Source organism: Mastomys coucha, unplaced genomic scaffold, assembly GCF_008632895.1.
Source record: "Mastomys coucha isolate ucsf_1 unplaced genomic scaffold, UCSF_Mcou_1 pScaffold1, whole genome shotgun sequence".
Lineage (NCBI taxonomy): Eukaryota > Metazoa > Chordata > Mammalia > Rodentia > Muridae > Mastomys > Mastomys coucha.
Genome location: NW_022196891.1, coordinates 45,240,803 through 45,259,972, shown reverse-complemented (window position 1 = coordinate 45,259,972; position 19,170 = coordinate 45,240,803).

Below are 19,170 nucleotides of genomic sequence, written 5' to 3'. Positions count from 1 at the left end.
AGAAAAGAATAGAAAAGAAAATACTTTTAAACACTTAAAGTTAACTTATGTGGACAAAAAAATGGCCTTTTTGAATTTCCAAATAGTTGCCCTTTGATGCATTCTGTACATTTTAAAATGAGTAAAAATTGTACGTGGCTCATTGGTCTTCCTAATCTATAGTACATTTAAAAGAATAAATCACTTCAATAGGTATTGCATATGGTTAATGATTTGTAAATACAAAATTTGATTCCTTTTCAGCCTCAGACAAACAAAATTAAAACCCTTTTCAAGACAGTCATTGAAAGAAATGCAAATAAAAAGTAGATTTGCTTCATGCACCAGAAATGTTTGCAACTTGTCCTTATGAATTATGCATATAGAGAGCTAATCACAGCCATTACAGTTTTCAGGTCTCTCTAAATAGCATCATCATGCTCTGATGTTATGGGAACAGAAATAGCAGAGCATTGAATTGGAAGTCAATGAACTCTCTCTTCTTGCATTTACATTCAGTTTTAAATATCATCCAATTGTTTAAATTCTATGCTTCTGGGAATGATAGATATGTGAAATAGTCTTTACCCCTAGACATAAATATCCATGAGCTGGTGTCCATATTAATTAATGTGTATGCATATAAAATTGATTTTGGTGAGGTAAAATCTCATTTGATGTGGAACTATTCTACTATGTATAATATACATATATACATATATGTATGTATATATGTATACGAATGTATATCTGTATGTACATATGTATATACACATATTTATCATATATATATTCTTTATTCAACCTATGATATTTTTCTTCATCTGAACTCTCATATGACAACCAGAAATGTGTTAGAATATATGTCAGGATTCTCAAAAGGGACAGAATGATAAAATGACTATAAATACAACCTAAGAGGATACGATGAGATTGGCTCACACCAATTTTGGGTACATTTGGGGTAGTCTAACAATGCCTGCCTCACATAGGAAGCCTGCAATTGCTCTACAGAACTGGACAGGTCACCACTCTCACTCTGGCTGAAAGATGCGAGAAGAACTCCTGGGCTTCAGTCTACCTGAAGAGTCCAAAGAAGCTGTTCCAGCATCGGCAACAAAATGCAGCAGCAGCAGCAGCAATAGGATGGATAAACTTTGCCGCAAGAGTGAATGTAAGGCTGTAAAGACCAGAACTGCCCCCTTCCATGTCTCTATCTTAACTGCCTCCACAAAGAGTTACTCACATTTAAGGTAAGTTTTCTCATTTCAAAATATCTAACCAAGAAAGTTTGCACAGCATTGTCCACCTATTTCTGTCTCAGTGGATTTCAGATCCAGTTGAATTACCAGTTGATTATCCGTTTAAGTTAGTATGAGTTATTTTTTAATAGTTTTACTATTATGAATTTATTTGAGCAATTAGTCTAATATGTTTCTGGCTTACCCCAAAATATACTCAGGAAGAATGACTTTGAAATCTTGCCCCCATTGTCTATAATTTCTGAGAGTTTATCTCAGTCATAGTATTGTTCAAATTCAAATTTTGGGCATTCTGGTTATCCATCTACATGACTTCCATTTCCAGGCCAAAGTATTAGTTCTTTCTCAAACAGCTACCCACCCATCTCAAAGTTTTTAATCCAGAAATGTTCCTGTCCAAAGGAAAGAGAGAGACAGAAAAAATGGAGTCTGAAGGAAGGGTCATCAGGGAACCGCACCACCTGGGTATCTATCCTGTCTGCAGACACCAAACCCCTACACTGTTGCCATTGCTAAGAGGCAGTTGCTGACAGGATCCCTGGTGTGGCTGTCCCCTGGGAGGTTCTGCCAGCAGCTGACCAATGCAGCTGCTGATGCTCACAGCCAACCATCAGACAGAGCTCAGGGACCCTGGTTGGGGGAGCTGGCTGAAGGACTGGAGGAGCAGAGGGAGATTACAACCCCATAGGAAGAACAATGTCAGCTGGCCAGACCACCCACTGCTCCCAGGGACTAGACCACCAACCAAGAAGTGTACATGGAAGGATTCATGTCTCCAGATACATATGTAGAAGAGAATGGCCTTGACTAACATCAATGTGAGGGGAGGCCCTTGGTCCTGTAGAGGTTTGATGCCCCTGTGTAGGGGAATGCTGGAGCAGTGGTGCAGGAGACAGTGGGTGGGTTCGGGATCACTCTCATAGAGGCAAAGGAGAGATGGGAGAGGATGGGGGGTTTGTGGAGGGGTAACCGGAAAGGGGGATATCATTTGAGATGCAAACATGGAATGATTAATAAAATAAAAATAAAAAAAATAAAAAATTCTAGGAAAAAGTTACCTTAACGTATCCCATGTTTTATCAAGGCTTTTAAAGAAAAATGATATTCTGGGATGGATAAGTTGATTTACAAGGTACAACACTTGGTGCCCAAGAGTGAACAAAATGTCTGACCACAACTTCAAAGGAAGAATGAATGATGTTGTTTCAAAGAGTTAAATCCATAATGGAAAGGTTATGGGAATTTTGAACTTAAGAACAGGGAATATCAGAGAGGCCACTACAAAACACACTCTCCAGACACATACCCTTGACTTTCTAGTTCTACCCCAGATCTTTCCCCTCCCGTTCATCACCTCCAACATATTACAATGTTTTGAGTGATTAATCTAGTAATTAATTTAGTTTTCTCAATATTTAATTATCTTTAGAAACAAAATCATTGACACATTGGGGAATGTTTTATTTATAAATTGCCACGTTATTACTCCAACCAAAGTAACAATCTGAGCTAGCTATTAGAGATGAAAATATCATAAGTATTGAAAAAGAAAAAGAGAAAGCAAGAACAGATTCTTTGAGTCTGTTTTCTTCATCTCTTATTATTATTTTTATCTCAATAATTTATCACTGTTTATTAGTTCAAACCTTGCTCATGCAAAGTATAATGACTAAAAATAAACATCTGATTCAATGTCATTCAGTATCAGACACCCAACATGTAAGATTGTTTCTCTTATTACATACTCTAACTACAGTTTTTCCCAGATCTGAACAAGATGTTAGAACTCCTACAATCATCAATCATACTCAAGTTTCTTCATATATATTCAAGTGTGTGTGTTAATATATTAATGTCTTTCAGGATTTACTGGTTTTGAGTTTTACTAACAGTAATAAATAGGGATGAGTATAGGGATACTGAAGAGACTGGAAAACAATGTAATCATACTCCCTACCAACATCTGTACACCAGTAGTCCTCAATTACTGATATTTTCTAAATTATTTTTCTTCTGTACAATTTTTATATGAAAATTATTCTGTAAAAGAAAGCATAGGACATGCAGCCATTTCAAACTGTGTTTTGTTCCCAGGTCTTTGCAGATTCATGTGCTGATCATATATAATAATACTTAATTTATTTTATTCATTGATAAGAAGGTTATATAATAAGTTTATTTTCCAGTCCACCTCTTGAAGTATTTCCAGGATGATTTCAGTTTGTAGTAATTTTTTTAAAAAAGTGCTACAAGTTTGGTTGTGGCATTTCCTTAGATATAAATTTTCATTCCTTTGCGAGAGATGATCACAGTGTCTTTGCTGGGCAGTGTGATGGTTCCTCTTTTGGTGCTTTTTGTTGTTTTTATGTTTGAATAAGTGCTCAACTGTTTTCTCTTTAACTTGGACCATTTTACATTCCTTCATATAAATCATCAGTGATATTCATTTTCCCAAGCTCCTTCCAAGAATTCCACAATGTTTTTATTTTTGTATGAGCCAATATTTTAGGAACATCCATAGCTTCATATTTGATACATAATAAGTGTGACTGCAAACAGTTTCTGTAATTGTTCTGACTTTTCCCTATGTGGTAATATGCCTTACCAGTCCTTCAATAGAATCCTTCTGTCTGCATTGTTTAGGTGATTGAGAGTAAACAGATCACTCATAGAAATCTTCTGTTCATTAGAGAGTCAAGGTTGCAGTTATATTTTTACCTTGGTTGGGGGTTTGTAAGCATTTTCATTTTCACTACCATAAGAGAACATTGTAAGGATATTGACATTTCAAAGTCCTATTTGGAATTTTGACAACTGTTTAAATTTCAAGTCGATTTCTTCCCATTCTCATATTGTCTTCTACTCAATTTTTTTTGTAAAAGTTTGCTCTGAATCATGGACTTTGCCATTTTTAGAAGAAAAGTCTATCCCTGACACACTTTCCATGTACCTTGAGATACAATCCTGGCATAGCTACATTTCACTCTTCACTTTAGTCTTGTTTTATTTTGAACATGTAGAATTTATATAGATTATTTAATTCTTATTATTCCGTTCTCTTGATTCAATGTTTTAACTTCACACCCAACTTCCTAAATTTTTACCTATTTTCCTTCTTTTACTATTTATTTATTTATTTATTTATTTATTTATTTATTTAGTCTACTTGGCTTCTTAGGGAGACCAGCTGGGCACTCTGAAGAACAATAGAACATTAGAGAAATGATACACTCTCTGCATTTGTTTCCTACCCCTCTCAGTGTCCTCCCAGCACAGTGATGGTTATGCATCCTGCCAGGAACAGTTAATTACAGCAGTTGCAATCTGTTTTCTCTTGCACTTTGGCTACCCTACCAGATCTAGCTCCACCATGCTTCTCACACACACATGCCAGCTACTACTTAAGAGTCTGAATACCAGATCAAAAGGAACTGTCCTTCACATTATATGCCATTAATTTCTAATACTCATTTTATTATTCAGTGCTGAGTGGCAACTGCTTCCTGCAATTACTATATTAATAATCCCTCAATATTCCCCTTTGGCCTTTCTGATTTTTATAAATGGTTGGTTATATTTTTGAATACAATATTATTTCTCCTATATCACCTGATATATATATATATCCTACCTTCTTACTTGATAAAAGTACATTCTTGTTTTTATAAGAAAAGAAATAGTTTGAAATAAAGTGAAATTAAAAAAATATAGTCATAGAACACAAGTTTCAATTTATTTTATTATTAAGAATTTTATGCATGCATATGATATAAAATGTTCATAATTAATATCTATTTTCCTTCTCCCACTCTTAACTTCACAAGTTATTTCTCCCAAGTCTAATAATAACCTATTAAGTTCAATTAGTGATGATCACAGGTTTTTTTTTGATGTTTGATTAAAGATCTTTTAGAAATTCACTTTCTAATTTAATTTTATGTTTTTTGCAATATTCAGTTAGTAAAGAAGCTATCTATATATATTGACTATGATTAGATATAATATATAAATAGTTAAATATTAATCTAAAAACTAATTTAATAGTCTAGTAACTGGTGCTTTAATAGTATAATATCTGGGTTTACCAATAGAGATCATTTAGAATTATATAAGCTACTGAGCTGAAATTTTAGAATCTTCAGTTAAAACAACAAAAGAAAAAAGAATTTTCTAATTATATTAGGCTTAGTAAAATTTTCTGAAGTCTGTATTTATTTTACCCCTATTATCAACAATCTTTACAAGATTTGTTTTTTAAATTGATTTACTGATATAGCTATGTTTCAGTAAAATAAGAGTAGCATGTTTGATGATAACTACAATATGTAGGAAAAAATACAGGTGAATAAACATACCATATGTTTCAGAAAATTGGACCTTTATATGTTATTTTATTGGAGAGTAGAACTTTAAAGACTAACTGCCTCTGGCTGATTAAAACAAAGAGTGTAGTCATATATTAGAACATGAGTTCTATATAACTACAACATATCATTAATAGAGTATTAGTTACTGAGCTGAATTATGTTGACAGGACAATTTCAAAACTGATGATTCTAATGTTTCATTTACGCAATGAAGACAATTGCAAAAATTATGGGAAATTCATCTGGGAAATGTAGTTATTTTTGATTGACAATGGACCACATTCACACTTTTAAAAGCAAACTTCATATGGTAAATAAAGGGAGACATTTTAATGAATACTTTGCACATTTCACTTTGAATTGTTTGAGAAGTAGCATAGTTTCACTGTTACTTTATTCTGTGCTAGCATCAGGTTTGCTATATTTATGACATAATATTTATTTTATGAAACAGAATTTCTATTTATGTTACTAGTGTGTAAGAATAATGCAATTAAATTAGTTTCCTAGAAACAACTTCCATATTGCCAATGCACAAAACACAGATGTGTATGATGTTCCAATTTACAAGCAAAATAAGACAACATAAATGGAAACCCAAACACATTTTGTTACAAATATTCTGGAAGCAGCTATAATGTACAGTTTTGTAAAGAATTTATTTTACTTATGTAAATGCGGTATTCTGAATAATACTATTCATTAAGAAGCCATGAGGCCCATAGTGCCACAATTTACCAACTTTAATAGAGCATAAAATTACAAATGTAATAGCATATTCTGAATATTTATAAATAGCATACAAAATGATAAAACAAATACAAAACTTATTGGAATGCAAGCCAGATATAGAAGGGAATTTAAAGAGCAGTAACAAAAAAGCAAGTTAAAATAATATGCATCTATATCTATATATTACATTTTAACATGAATGGTAGTAATATTGAATATATAGTAAATGTGTCTATGTTAACAAATAAATATCAATTCAATTTTTAGATGTTTACTTATTGCAAATAAATAGATAACAGACGGGTACCAGCAAATATTGATTTAATTCAGTCTTTTGAGATATATCCATTAACTCTGAACAACTGATCATACTACTAGTAAATTTTGTCTTTACCATATCAGATTAACTTCAAACAACTTTTCACTGACTTTATGAACCATGACTTCATACTCATTTAAAGATTTCTAGCTAAATATTGTATGTGTTATGATACTCTTGAATTAGGAAATACATAGTCCCAATTGAGTCTATAGAATTCTGTGAGTATTGATCTCTATTAACTTTATACAAATCTAATTTTTCACTATTTTCACTTGCAATACTCAATAAATATAATGATCTCTGCACACCACTGGATGAGGTGGGAATAAACTGCCTTAAAAGCTATACCCTTGTCCTGTCTTTAATAGTTAGTGAAACATCTTGGCTTATGGAGCACTGACTATGATGGCATAGCCATGTTTAATCTGTCACTCAGAAGGAACTTTGCCTAGTGAGCCAGGTAACCACCGAGGTATACAACCCAGAGAGGGGCAATTGAGCAGAAACAACCAATACCCTACCTTCCTTGAAAGTAAGGATAGATTCAGAACGGTTCAAGACCTATTTTGTCTCTCTCTCTGTGTATCTTCTTCTAAGCAATAAAGTTGCTTTACACACCTCATGGGTAAGTCAGTAAGCAGTACATCAGTTATTTTTCTATTGCTGTGATAAATGCTCATAGTGAAAAGGAAGTTAAGGAAGAGAAGGTTTAGTTCCTCATAAGGTTCCAGAGGGACAAAAGACTTGTATAGTAAGATGGAGTCATGAAAGAAGGAGACAGGCATTGAGACTGGAGCAGAAGGTAGTATGATCACATCTTTAACAGCAAGCACTGAATAGAGAGAAAGGATATGAACTCAAAGCACATCCACACTGAATACTCCCTCTAGCTAGGCCATGTGTTCTGAACCCCTCAAAACACTACCCACAGCTCTGGGTACTGGGCAAGTGTTCAAATGTCTGAACTTATAGGGTGGATCTCTCATTCCAGCCACCACATTCAGCTTTTATAGAACACAGAATAATTGTTGATCAGTATACAGTGAAGGAAAGCAGTGGTTAAGATTCATTAAAGTACTGTGCTTAAACTCCATCTCTGAGGTTGCATAGTAAGGGTCTCAGCTTGGCTTTAGTAAGATGGATCCTCTCTTGGGTCTAGTGATTGACATTTTTATTGGTAAGTCAAGTAGTGTTTTGTGTACAGATATACCATAATTATGATTAGTAAAGTCACAGAAGAATTTTCACAATCTGGAATTTTAATGTGTTTAGTGAAAAGAAATCACTTGTGTATCATTAATCAATAAATTAGCTTGTTTTTTCATGTTTCCACTCTTTGGAATAGGTGATAATTGCATGCAATTTAATATTGGGAAGGCATAATACCTTATATTATTAAAAGTATATTTTGCATTTCATTTTTCTGTTACATTTTCAACTTTACTTCCCACTTCCCAGGCCCATTAAATTGGTTCTATGGCTGTGCTTTCTGTTTCTTCCCAGGATGAGTGAAATTATGCACTTAATGATATATATTTTACTCTAGCTATTAAAGATTTGGAAATTGTCTCTATAGTTTACATTTATTCTTTGACTTTTCTTTTTTTTTTACATTAGAACATTTTATTGACAATTCTGATTTTGATTTTACCTTTTTTTAAAAAATTAGATATTTTCTTTATTTACATTTCAAATGTTATCCCCTTTCCTGGTTTTCCCTCAAAAACCACCATTCCCTCCTCCTTCCTCCCGCTCCAACCCACTCACTCTACCTTCCTGGTTCTGGCATTTTCTGGGGCATCAAGCCTTCAGGACAAAACTGCAACCAACATATTGGGAAAAAGATTTTTACCAACGCTACATCTGATAGAGAACTAATAACAAAGAACTCAAGAAGTTAGACTCCAGAGAACCAAATTAAAAAATGGGGTACAGAGCTAAGCGAAAAAGTCTCAACTGAGGAATACTGAATGGCTGAGAAGCACCTAAAGAAATGTTCAATATCCTTAGTCATCAGGGAAGAGCAAATCAAAACAACCCTGAGATTCCACCTCACAACAGTCAGAATGGCTAAGATCAAAAACTCAGGTGACAGCAGATGCTGGTGAGGATGTGGGGAAAGAGGAATACTCATCTATTGCTGGTGAGATTACAAGCTGGTACAATCCCTCTGAAATCAGTTTGATATTTCCTCAGAAAATTGGACATAGTACTACCTGAGGACCCAGTTATACCATTCTGGGCATATACCCAGAAAATGCTCCAACATGTAATAAGGACACATGCTCCACTATGTTCATAGCAGCCTCATTTATAATATTCAGAAGCTGGAAGGAACTCAGGTGTCCCTCAATAGAGGAATGGATACAGAAAATGTGACTTTTCTAATCATAATTATGGTAAGTCTATACTATTAATGTGGTATGTCTGTATAATCACCACATGCCTTACCAATGAAAATGCCAATAATTAAATGTCCTCTGCTTATTAATTTTCTTTGGGTGATGGCATGCACCTCCTGAGAACTAGTTCAAAACATCCTCACTTCAAGTTCAGATGAATTTTTTTCATAAACCATAGTTGTCTTCTCAAAACATTCCTTGTAGTTATGTTTATGCCTTAATATAATCCAGGTTGTTATACATTTATTACATAACATATTTCACCCCCTAGAGATTGTAGAGGTTGTTTTAGACCATCATTATAACATTAAGTATTTCCATGGTCAAACTAAAGATCAGACTATGCTTTTCACATAATAGAAGAAAAGCAAATCATTTGTTCATAAAAATAAAATTGAAATTTTGTTGACTTACTATATTCAGTATTTCCAGTTACTGAAGACACTTCCTTTTCCAACACACACACACACACACACACACACACACACACACACACACACACACACACACACACACACACACGTACATTCACAGAGAGAGAGGTGGGGAGGGAAGAGAAAGAAATGGAAGAGAAGAGAAAAGAAGAGAAAAGAAGCGAAATGAGAAGAGGACAGAAGTGTGGACACCGATAGGTATATGCAGCAGCATTGTTTATGTGGCAATCAGATGATAATTTCAGGACTTGGTACTTCCTTTGGTATCTCATTTTCTAGTCAGGGGCCTTTTAAGTTTAGCAGATAAATATAATTGGCTAGCTGAGTGGAAAAATACTAGGTAATTCTCCTCTTTATCTTCCCATTTTGTTATATACATACTGGTATTACATATTTCATCTATCACAGACTGAATTTATGTGGGAATTGCAGATCTATCCCAGGTTATAAAGCTTGCACAAGTACTTTTACACAGTGAACTGTCTTCCTCACCCTGAATTTGCAATTTTGAAGTTAGGACTTAATGATAGTTTATATTTCAGCTATGCTTTTTGTCTGAGTAAGTGTGTTATATGTGTTTCCGTAAGATTGTTTTCCAAGGTCATGCCAGAAGTTACATACATTTCTACACTCATTATTTGAACTCCTAAACTTGCTTTTATTTAGGACTTCAGAGACTTGATACAATTAAAGTTGACCTTATATTTTTTATTTCCATTTTCTATCCCTTTTACATTGGTATCCAAGGGGCATTCAAGTTGAAAAAATTGTCTATAAATTAATAAGACATTTTGTCAGAAGCTATGGGTTCGTGATACCCCATGGAATTTTGTTTCAACAAATGGCATAGACTGAGGAAGAATTTTAGAAACCAAGGGACAGCTGGTTCTATGGATGACTCTCAAGAAACATTACATTCATGATAGATATGATCCAGCAGATGTTCCTCTTTGCCCTACTAGAAATTCACCACAATGGAGCTGCTTAAAGTGTCCATTCGCAAGCTTATGTGTGTTCAAGTTTACCAGGAAGAGAAGGTGGATAGGTGGTGTCTGTCTGTAACAAAGAAAAACTTCCTTGATAAGGAGTGAAGACTATGCACATCTGTAGATATAAAGACAAATATTTATAATTTAGTTAAGAATTATGTCATTTTGCTGACTGTAGGTTCTCCTGCAAGATTCATGACTTCATGAGCCCTGGCTAGTAGGCTAGTTTTCCAGTACCAGTCATAATTCATTTCTTATTGAAAGGGCCTTAAGTCAAATTAGAGACCTGTTGGTTATTCTTAAGGAATGCATGGCACTATTTTACCCTGAGGGTTATAATGCTATGCTGGATATTGTAATTCACAGGCATCACATCAAGGTAGGACTGTTGGGTGTTTTCATTCTTTGGAAGCTTGGTTGCAATTTTCTAGTGCCGTGAAAGCTAGGCTTCATCAGAGGAGGCATTCATGTTAGTTCCTGTCAGGGGCCTCTGTGCCCTTTTACTGAAATGCATAGTGTCTTCAGCAGTAGGGGCTTAACCTTTTACCCTAGTAGGTAATCAAGGTTAATACCAACTACCTGTAATGTTTTAGAAGTCTCTTCCACATCCCTGATATTTCAAATTGACCAACAATTCAAATGAAGATTTTGACATCTAGTGCTATAGGACTTCCCTCTTTTATTAGATATTTTCTTTATTTACATTTCAAATGTTACCTATCCCTTTTCCTTGTTTCCCCTCCAAGAACTCCCATCCCATCCCCCCTCCCCATGGTTACCAACTCACCCACTCCTGCTTCCCTGTCCTGACATTCTCCTACACTGGGACATCGAGCCTTCCCAGGACCAAGGGCTTCTCCTCAAATTCATGTCCAAGAAGGCCATATGCAGCTGGAGCCATAGGATTCTCCATGTGTATTCTTTGGTTGGTGGTTTAGTCTCTAGGAGCTCTGCGAGTACTGGTTCATTCATATTGTTGTTCCTCCTATGGGCCTGCAAACTTCTTCAGCTACTTCAGTCCTTTTTTTAGCTCCTCCATTGGGGACCTTGTGCTTAGCCCATGGGTTTGCTGATAGCATCCACTTCTCTATTTGTCAGGCACTGGAAGAGCTTCTCAGGAGACAGCTATATCAGGCTCTTGTCAGCAAGAACTTGTTCGCATCCACAATAGTGTCTGGGTTTGGTAACTGTATATGGGGTGGATCCCCAGGTGGGTCAGTCTCTGGATGGCCTTTCCTTCAGTTTCTGCTGCCCACTTTGTCTCTGTATCTGCTCCCATATGCATTTTGTTCTCCCTTCTAAGAAGGACCAAAGTATCCAAACTTTGGGCTTCCTTCTTCTTGAGCTTAATTTGGTTGGTGGATTGTATCTTGGGTATTCTGAGCTTCTGGGCTAATATCTACTTACCAATGAGTGTATACAATGTGTGTTCTTTTGTGATTGGGTTATCTCACTTAGAATGATATTTTCTTGCTCCATCCATCCATTTGCCTAAGAACTTCATGAATTCATTGTTTTTAATACCTAAGAAAGAACTCCATTGTGTAAATGTATCACATTTTCTGTATCCATTCCTCTGTTGAGGTATGTCTGGGTTCTTTCCAGTTTCTGGCTATTATAAATAAGGCTACTATGAACATAGTGGAGCATGTGTCCTTAATACATGTTGGAGAATCTTCTGGATATATGCCCAGGAGTGCTATAGCCTGGTCCTCAGGTAGTACTATGTCCAATTTGAGGAACTACCGAACTGATTTCCAGAGTGGTTGTACCACCACACAATCTCACCAGAGCACTGATAGTTATCTAATTACAAAGATTCAAACTTGAAAACATGCATACAAGTAGCAAAAAGACTGAGTAGATTCTATATTTGTATATTTAGAAATATACAAATACATGTATATATATATGCATACATACACAGACACACACAGACACACACACACATACACAGAGTTACTGAAAACAGAGGCTATGTATTTGAAAGAGATTAAGATGCTGTATGGAAGGGTTTGGTACAGGAAAGGGAAGGGAGAAATGATGTAATTATAGTATAATCTAAAAAATAAAATAGTTAATAAAATAAAAACTAAAAATTTAAGAATAATGCTAAAAAGAATGTATATGGAATCGCATATGCTAGGACTGAAGAAGCAGAAGCTGCTTAGGAATTCAGTGTAAAAAATTATCAATAACTATATTATTCTCCATTTTTCATTGTCCTTGCATATCTTAATCAGTCAAAATAATGGGCTTTGTCATATTTTATACATATATATATATATATAATATACATTGATCATCTTTAGTCTCCTATTACTATATCCTGTTCCCTCACACTATTCCCCTACCTCTGCCTTCAACCTCTTTCTACTTAAATTTATTCAACATATTATTTATTTTATTACTTTTATATACACACATATATTAATATCTCCTTTTCAAAATTCAGATTTATATACTGTTTAAATTTTAATTATTTTTGTCTAATATAAGTATCACTGTTTCCAACAGAATCTTACTAAGTATATGCTCTTGCCCTTGGGTAGTTTGCAAACACAAAATGAATTTAAATGGTATTTATATAGGTTTTTTTCCCTCATTTTGCTTTGTATACATATATATTGTTTTGTTAGTCTTTTCCTAATATGTTTTTGTTTCCATATGTGTATTTATCTCTATGTATGTGTTTCTTGCTTTTGTTTTTGAAGGAAAGAGAGTAAACTCATGGAGCTGGGCAGGTTGGAGGATCTGCAAAGAGCTGGGGTAATAAGAATGATCAGAATATAAGTTAACATCTTATAAAGCACATTAAGTAACATTATCATTTTATCTATCCATTCTTTTGCAATTCAAATATATGAGTGAATCTGTCTGTCTGTTTATCTGTATCCATGTATGTCAATATTTATGTAGAGACATTGTTGTAGAATTATTAATTCTCAATCCAGGGCTTCTACACCACCTTTGACAATTTAGCTCCCAGATACAAGAAACACACAACCTTTATATTTATAATTACTAACACTAATGTTAGGCAGATATCTATCCACGTTGAATATCTCAAAAGGCATCTAGGGACAGGAGATTAAACATGGGGCATTTTGCAACTGGTCAAATGCTTAACAGATGAAAATAAAATTATATTAAACAATTAAAATCTATTTGTAAATGTACAGTGTTTGAAGATGGCATCTGTAGCAACTTCTGAATATTAGAATAATCTAGAAGCACTGAAAGAGGTAAGAGATATGAGAGAGGCAGATGTTAGGATCTGTAATATTGGTAAGTTTTTCTGTTTTTAAAAAAATATAAAAGAATTACACTACAAATTTTGCATCAATAATGCTCAAGATATTGTGACAAACTTGTTATTTATGAGGAGACTAAGTAGTGTTAACAATTAGGAAATGCAGAGCATGCTGAAGAGATTAGGTGAAGAAATGTTTTGGAGAGAGTTAACAAAACAGTATTTCTAAATTTAAATAATAATACTCTATCAAATAAAAAAGACAAAACTTATAGAGAATATGAGCAGATAGAAAGCAGATGCAAAAGAAATGAAAGCTGAAGATTAAGTTGATTTATGCATTCTTTTTATGACATATTACAGCAAATTGTTCATGCAAATTAATGTTGTTTGCATATTAATAGAATTATTGTGAGTACAATTTGATACTATTAAATTATCAAAATTATCTTGGAATATGAGTTTTCAGCTATTATAATTTCATTGCAAAATCATGAACATTCTAAGCAGATTACTTCTATGTTTGAAAGATAAATACTTCCATTTTTGGATTTAAGATATTATACTAAGCCATATTCCAGACATGAATTAACTCATATGGCAATTTTAGTGAAAGAATGTAAAAATCCATAATGATTCCCATAAAAGGAGATGTTATCTCTTGCTACCTTTACAGTAATGTCCATGCTCAGATATCAGTTTAGGTCAGTTTAGGTCAGTTTAGTTTATTCCTCTAGATCAAATGTTGACACCATTTGAAGAATATAAGTTGTCACCTCACTGAGCAAAACATAAGACAGGAATGGTGAAAGGAATTATAAAATAATTGGCACTCAGAAGTTTTGAAATACAATTTGCTCTTTTATAAAAAGGGACAGAGAAAAGAACCACTATTTGACTGAGGGCATGTGATAGCTTGAGAAGAGGATGTACAAAGGCATTTTAAATATTCAAACAATGTTCCCTTGAGAGCAATGTTATTAAATTACTACCAATCCAACCATATAATTCTTTCTTTCTTCCTCTCTCCCTTTCTTCCTTTCTTTCCCTTTCTTCCTTTCTTTCTTTTTCTTTCTTTTTTTCTTTCTTTCTTTCTTTCTTTTTTTCAATTAAATTCCTTAAAATAGATGGGTCATATTGCGCACCTTTTTGAGTTGTGAAAATTTAACAAGATGTTTTTCAAAAGGAGAGACTTTTTTTCCTACACTAATCTTTGTTTCTACTGCAATGGAGCTTACAAAGGTCAGGAACAGATAGAACCTGCCTGCCCCACCTCTTGCCGCCATACCTATGGAACAGCAGGGTCCTGCAAACTAAAGGGCAGGAGTGATGTTCCCTATAATGAATCATGCTATTTTGTTACTTGACCTTCAAGACAGCCTGAAAATTTCAAGTGAGAGATCAGTGTGGAAAAGCAAATTGATGAGCGGGAACACTGCAATTTTAGCTGATAACTCTTTAAAAGGTGGCCAGTGTTATTTCTTCACTCTCTAGATAATGGTAAACTTTTCAAAAGACTTAAAATTTGGTAAAGCAAAATGAAAGGTGAATAGTTGAGAGACTTTTCTAGGATGATGGATCACATTAAGAAACAAAAATTATCTGTGCTTAGACAAGGAAATGTAAAATGGTGAAAATACTCCAACTAAAGTTGAATTTTACACAAGAAAGTAGACATATAAGAGCTATGAGTGCTGGTGCTTAATGTAAATCTAAAAGATCATGGGAAAAACAAAATGTTAGAAAAGTAAAGCCACATATAACCTGTCTTACCTTAAACCTTCACTTAACTAACAGAGTCAAGGCAGGAGAATCTCCAAATATATATGATTTAAAAGGAAAGATGAATATTGAAAATTCATATGGTTTTTATTATCAGAATGTGGAGGTGGGAATAGTTTTATAAATTGGGTTAGTTACATCTACTCACAATTTCTATAAATTTTAATTACTTGGGTTTTATATTAATATGGAAACATTTCTATTGGTTTAAATTGATTACAAACTTTAGGTAAACTGAAAATTATTAATATGCAAATTATTAAGATAACTATCAAATCAAGTACTTTACTATATAGATTATATCTGGTTACTTTAGACAATTATTACAAATTAGAAATTCACTTACAAATTATTTCTCAAATTTAAATGACATTTTTCTTGACTAATAAGAGACAGAGGAAGTTATCAATAGCTGAAAACCATTTTGCTTCATGTCTTAGTATCTTAAAATGGGACTATTTAGCTAAAAAATGGAAATATTTTAGCTTTGTTGTTTAATGAATTCATGAATTCTCAAGCAAATAGATGGAATTAGAAAATATCATCCTGAGCAAGGTAATCCAGTCACAAAAGAACACACATGGTGTACATTCACTGATAAGTGGACATCAGCCCAAAAGTTTGAAATACCCAAGATACAATGCACAGACCATATGAAGCTCAAGAAGAAGAAAGACCAAAGTGTGGATACTTCATGGAGATACATCCTATATACAGTCACCAAACACAGACACTATTGTGGATACCAAAAATGGTGTACTGACAAGAGCTGATATAGCTGTCTCCTGAGAGGCTCGGACAGAGCTTGACATATACAGAGGCAGGTGCTGGGAGTCAACCATTGAAATGATCACATGGTCCCCAATGGAGGTATTAGAGAAAGGAATAAAGGAGCCGAAGGGGCTTGCAACCCTATAGGAAAAACTAAATCAACCAACCAGAGCTCTCAGGAATGAAACCACCAACAAAGGAGTACACATGGAGGGAGACTGGCTCCATTGGTATCCATAGTAAAAGATGGCCTTGTCGGGCATCAACGGGATAAGAGGCCCTTGTTCCTGTGAAGGCTCAATGCTCCCAGGGTAGGGGAATGTGAGGAAGAGTAGGAGGGAGTGGGTGGGTGGGTGGAGCTACACCCTCATAGAAGCAGGAGGAGGCAGAATGGGATAGAGTGTTTCTGGGTGTTGTGGCAAAACTGGAAAGGGGATAACATTTGAAACGTAAATAAATAAAATATCCAATAAAAACAAGAGAAAAAAAAAGAACAGGGAACAAAATGCTCAAGGAAGGCAATACAGTGATAAAATATGGAGCAGAAATCGAAGCAAAGGCTATTCAGAGAGTGCCCCACCTGAGGGTCCATCCCATCTATAGACATCAAACTCAGACACTATTGCAGATTGCAAAAAGTGCTTGCTGACAGCAACCTGATATAGCTATCGCCTGAGAGGCTCTGCCATAGCATGAGAAATACAAAGGTGGATGCTGGCAGCCAACCATTGGACTGGGCACAGGGTCCCCAATGGAGGAGTTAGAGAAAGGACTGAAGGAGCTGAAGGGGTTTGCAACCCCATAGGAAGAACAACAATATCAACCAACCGGATGCTCCAGAGCTCCCAGGGACTAAACTCCAACCAAAGAGTATAAATGGAGGGATCCATGACACCAGTCACATATATAGCAAAGGACGGCCATGTCAGACATCAATGGGAGAAGAGGCCCTTGGTCCTGGGAAGGCTCAATGCCTCAGTGTAGGGTAATGCCAGGGCTGGGAGTTAGGAGTGGGTAGGTGGATGGGTGAGCACCCTCATAAAAGCAGGGGAAGGGGATATGTGATAGAGGGGTTAAGAAGGAGAAACCAGAAAGGGGGTTAACAATTGAAAAGTAAATAAAGAAAACATTCAATAAAAAAAGAAAGAAAATATCATCCTGAGTGAAGTAACCCAATCACAAAAGAATACACATGGTATGCACTCACTGATGAGTGGACATTAGCCAAAAAGCTTGGAATACCCAGGATACAATTCCGCTTCCATCTTAAGTGTCAGGATTACGGCGATGTGTCACTTGACCTGCCTTCTGTATCTGGTTTTCAATATTCCAAGAAATGAAGTGCAAGGAGGGCATCTGGGGAAATGGATATAAATAAGAAATGATTTTCTAGTTACCCAGACACCAATTTGTATTCTTTTCATCCAATTGTTATAAAATGACCACTCGGTATTCATTCAGAAAATAAATGGGTATATGTTAAAATAGCAAGAAAGAGCACAGATTGAAAATGGAAAGGTTTCTTTATTTCTTCATTTGGTATAAATTTATTGTTTAAAGTTGAAGATATTTCTTAAATACGGATGAAATATTTCAGATGAATGAGTATTGCATCAAAATAAAATGAAGATTGATTAAAAAAAGAGGCATACTCAACCCATCATAATTCTGAAACCTGGGATGTGCAACAGCTTCATGCCCGTGAGGTATTCTAGTTTGTGCCAGAAACCCAATAGGTGAACGAGACTGAGGGAAAAGCCTGAGGCAGGAGGGTAGCCTCATATAGAGTGATTAGAGCAGTCCCCAAGAGTGAGATCTCACTTTCATAAGAACAGTATTATTTCTTCTGAAGGACCTAGTTATCTATTGAAGACACCACCTCCAAGACAGTACTGTGGCAATCAAATCCATTTATTCACTCATTTCAACACAAGGTTTGATAGAGATGTAAACATATGAAGACTATACTTGTTCATATGGAATTACTTTATTATATTTGCCATTTCTGCTCCCAAGTGAACACAGAATAATACACTAACTGGCTGGCTGTGGCAATCAGTGCAAAGAACAATGGCGATCTGGGCACCTGGCTTCCTGTATTCCTAGTTCTACCACACAGAATATTCAGGAAATGCTGCTTGTGCTGTTCTACCTGGTAATATGTACCTTACTCTACTATCAGACGTTTTGTTACTTTATAATTGCTATGATAAAACACCAGGAAGAAGGCAAGTTACAGAAAATAGAATCTAATTGTGGTTTCTAGTGCAAAACAACAGTAGCCAATGGCAAGTATCTTGATCAGCAGAAGAAAGCTCACATCTTGGACCACAAGGGAGAAACAGAAAAAACTAAATTGAAAAGACATAGACATTTAAACATTAAGACCAGCATCTATAGCTATACTTCCTTCAGTAAGGATATAGCTCCTAGTCTTCCCCAAAGTGCCGTCAAGTGTCCGTAACATATGAGATACTCCAAGACACCATCATATTTAGTAACCAATATGTTTTATATACACCTTCTATTAATCAGATTTCATAATTTTAGAACTCTATATTAATTATAATGTTTGTCCTCTATTGCTTTACCATGTTCTTTTACCTGCATTTTTATTTTTATTACATTTACCAAAATAGTTAAATAATTTGCTCATGTTTTTGTTTTAAGCTTCTTAGTCATTGAGCCTTTCTGTTTCAACTAGTTCATCACAGATTTTGGTTTTTTTTTTCTAAATTCATTTGTATCTAACATTCTTGTTCAAAGTAAATACAGTAAATTATTACTGATTGTTTCTGTATAGTATGATGAATACTTAATCCATGGTAATGTTATTGTAAATATTGCTGACTACAATAGTTCTTTCTAAGAGATACT